Here is a 4,441-nt window from a genome sequence, read left to right on the forward strand (position 1 = left end):
ATATTTTTTTTTACTGTGTGTGATAAGTAGTTCTGTTCTACGAGTTTTTTTATACTGTATGTGTGTTCATGGAAAAAAGTATGAAGTTCTGTTCTTTCATTCATTTTCCAGTGCCTTTTTTATTCTCTTTAGGTTGTGATACAGCTGGATCATATATATATGTGTGTGTGTGTGTGTGTGTGCGTATATACAGTATATATATATATATATATATATATATATATATAAACTATTAGATTTTTGCAAGAGCCTTGACAAGTTTTATCATAATTCATATGTATAAAGTAGTCAGCTTCAAAAGTTATCTATCACATCTTTATATCCATTCACTCTCAGCTCACATAGTTAACTATCAGTTATATATAGTCCATGGTGTCTCATATCTTTACTTAACTGATAGTTAAGTACATGAGTTGCGAGTCAATAGATATGATGTGACAGATAACTTCTGAAGCTGACTACTATGATGTGTGAGTGTGTGTGTGTGTGTGTGTGTGTGTGTGTGTGTGTGTGTGTGTGTGTTATCTAGAAGCAAAGAAAAATTGTGAGATTAGATAAGGGCTGCATGGATTACACAGAAAGCCAGCATCCCCCCAAAACCCCTTCATTTCTCAGTACTTGTAATGATAGTCTTATGCTCATTTCTGAATTCTGAATTGATTCACTACTTTTGACACAGCCACCTCTTCAGAAAGGCAGTATAGTACCTTAAACCTCTGGTAATATAGTGTTAGAGTTTAGCACCTTCCTGCACTACCTTACTCATGTGTGTTAACCCTAACCCTGTATATAACGCTACTAAAAACCCTTTCCCTAACAGTACCACAAGAAAAAGGGCAGAGAACACACACAATGCCAAACATCCAAAACAGTAACATCACCTAACCCACGAACCTCAAACATACACACCAGCCACTATAAACTTTTCAATCAAACGTTCATTTTCCTGCACACTCCTACATACAAGCACCATAAAAATGAGCATTCAGTCAAATGTGCTTTAGATATTGTTAGTTGTAACCATATATGTATGCATGTGCATTCTAGATTTGGTATTAGTATATTTGTGGCTGTTTCTAGGAATAGTATTAAGCTAATGTAGGAATTTATTTGTGATGCATAGCTTTCAAAGGAACACAGGGATGTGTAAAGTATTACGTATGTTTATCATACTGGCTATGCGAGCATGAAAAAATATGAAATGAAAAAATGCCACTGGATGAGTCAAGGGTGTTCAGAAAAATATTGTGTGTGCTTTGAATGGCTGAAGATTAGAAATTCAATGGCATTAACAGGCATATAGTTAAAGTTTTGACTTTAAAGGATGTTTTACTGTGGGGAAATAATAATATTCAGTTGTGTAAAATGATGTGCCTTTGAAGTGAAATATCAGCAAAAAAAAATTAATACCAAAGACTGACGTGCACAGTGTCTTACAAAACTTGCAAAATGAAAGAAAACAGAAGCAGAATTAGTAAATATAGATATGTATATAGAAACATAACAATTAGATATGTCAATGAATGGACTAGATCTGCAATGCTAAATTGGCAGATGATTTGTACAGTCAGTTATGTGCATTAATTATTAGTATAGGTAGTTGACATAAATGATAAAATATGAGAAGCAATAAATATACAGGACATGATAAAATTATTTAAATACATTTGGTAAATATTTATTTTTTAATATTACTGTTGGGCATTCAGGTACAAAAAGCCCCACAAATACACAGCACAACATAAGCCAAAAAGAAAATGTTATGACTTTACTGAAAGGCCTTAGACTCATTAACTTGGAATAAATTTTAACAGATTTTCCGAAGTAAAAATTGCTTTGACATTTTACTGTCAATAAACTGATTTAATAAAACAATACATTTTGAAATGCTACATGCTATTAGAGTTCTTGCTTTTTGTTAATACATGTCTGTAAAACTGCAGATGAATACAATATGGCAGTTAATACTGACTCAGAATCCAATGAAACACATTCAGAATATTTTTTTCTTTGTAAAAGTTACCATGGGATTCTCATATATACAGTTTTTTACAATGTCTGGAGATCTCATTAAAGGGCAAGCTTTATACTAAATAGTCAGACCATGCCTAAGATAAGTAATGATACATACCTTTAATTATTCTGTCCACTGCAGTGGTCATAACTGACATTCCTGTTTCATCCTTGACTCTGAAAAAAAAGAAGTTATGTACTCACCATAACATTCCATGTGAGTTGTTTATCTCGCCTTTATTCTCACTGATGGGTTCGAAGCCGATCTTCGGCTCTGACACGGCCTATAGCAAAGCTCAACGTTTGCCAGTAGCTCGAGACCAAGCCCCTTATCCCATGATGCACTGCTGGAATTACCTCAGATCTTGTTTGCTGAGTGTATATATACCCCTGTAAGGGGAGCACTCCCCAAGAATGAAGAAGAAGTATTGAATAACCAGGATGATGCTAGCCTCTAGATCAACTGTCAGCCAGGAGGGGGATGGAGGGAGGGACGTGAGAATAAAGGCGAGATAAACAACTCACATGGAACATTACGGTGAGTACATAACTTCTTTATGTGAAGTTGTTAAATCTCGCTGTTTATTCTCACTGATAGGTAGCATCCCTAGCACCCACAATCCTGGGTGGCTCACGGGAGTACATTTTTCAGGACCGTGGAACCAAAAGAAGACCTGTCCCTGGAAGCCTTATCCACCTTGTAGTGAGTGATAAAGGTATGAGGCTTAGACCAAGTGGCTGCAGCACAAATGATGTCAAGGAGCAATTAGCTTGAAAGGCAGAAGACGTAGAAACGGCTCTGGTTGAATGAGCCTTTGCTTTGTGTGGCAAAGGTATGTTAGCATTTGCATGAACAAATGAGATAGAATCCAATAACCATTTTGAAAGGGTTATTTTAGCCACTGGTCTACCTTTTCTGGCCTCCGAAAAGGATTCAAAGAGTTGATATGATTTTCTAATATCCTTAGTTCTATCAAGATAAAATCTGAGCTGTCTGTGTACGTCAAGTTTGTGCAGCATGTATTCCAATTTGTTGGAATGGTTGGGAAAAAAGACTGGCAACTCAATGACTTGATTGATATTGGACTCAGAACAGACTTTAGGCAAAAAGGAGGGGTTTGTTCGGAGAGATACTCTATCAGCATGGAAAATCATGTAAGGAGGTCTGATAGATAATGCTTGAAGCTCTGACACTCTGTGGGCAGAAGTAATGGCCACTAGAAAAATAGTTTTCTAGGACAAAAATTTGAGATCACAAGATGATGCTGGTTCAAAGGGGGGAACAATTATTTGAGACAGCGTAAAATTCAAATTCCAGGGAGAATAAGGGATTTTGACAGGAGGTCTCATGTGAAAAACACCATTGAGAAAAACCTTAGATAACTTATGGGCCATAATATTTAACCCATCGAATCCAAGGTGGAAATTTGATATGGCGGCTAACTGAACCCGAACTGTGGCAGCTGCTGCTCCCTTAAAAATCATTGTCAAAAACTCTAAAATGGACAACAAAGGAGCTCGGAAAGAGTAATTTTTTGTATACTGGCCCAAATGGAGAACCTTTTCCACTTACTGCGATATAGTTTTCTGGTGGATGGCTTATGAGAAGACAATAGAATTTGTCTTGTGTCATCTGAGAGTGAATAAAGCCTGGCTATTTGGGGAAGTGGATCAGCCAAGCAGTCAGCTTTAGAGACTGCAATGAAGGATGTAGGTCCCCTGACGGGTGTGTCAGGAGGTCTGGAACTGGGTCCAGGATCCATGGATTCTCCAGCAGATGATGGTGAAGGAAAGGGAACCAAATCTGTCGAGGCCAATGGGGGGCTGTGAGGATAACAGTCCTTCCCAGCGATTTTGCTTTCTGTAAAAACCTGGGTATCAATGGGATTGGTGGGAATGCATAAAGGAGACCCGGAGGCCAATCGTGTACAAGTGTGTCTCTCGGGGGATGTCCCGGAGGTGGTATTAGGGCAATGTAGCTTCTGCATTTGGTATTGATATGACTGGCAAAGAGGTCGCAGCAAGGCTGGCCCCATTTATGGAAACTCAAGTACGCAACGTGTTGGTTGAGAGACCACTTGTGAGGCAACAGGATTGCCCTGGTCAGCTTGTCCACTATCACGTTGGATTTCCCCGGGATGTGCATTGCTAACAGAAAATGCTGGGATGACACAGCCCATTGCCATACCCTGAGGGCTTCTTGACAAAGGGGATAAGACTTGGTTCCACCCTGTTTGTTCAAGTAATGGACTACTGACATGTTGTCTGTCTGAATTGCAATTGTCCCTAGAGGGAAGAGAGACCTGGAAGTACTGCAACACCAGAAGTACTGCTCTCAACTTCAGAACATTGATATGCAGATGTGACTCTTGATCTGTCCATGTGCCTTAGGCAGTTTTTCCCTAAAAATGCCCCCCCACACCCTATC

The sequence above is a fragment of the Protopterus annectens genome, chromosome 7.part0, assembly GCF_019279795.1.
Source record: "Protopterus annectens isolate FY-2018-M chromosome 7.part0, PAN1.0, whole genome shotgun sequence".
Taxonomy (NCBI): domain Eukaryota; kingdom Metazoa; phylum Chordata; order Ceratodontiformes; family Protopteridae; genus Protopterus; species Protopterus annectens.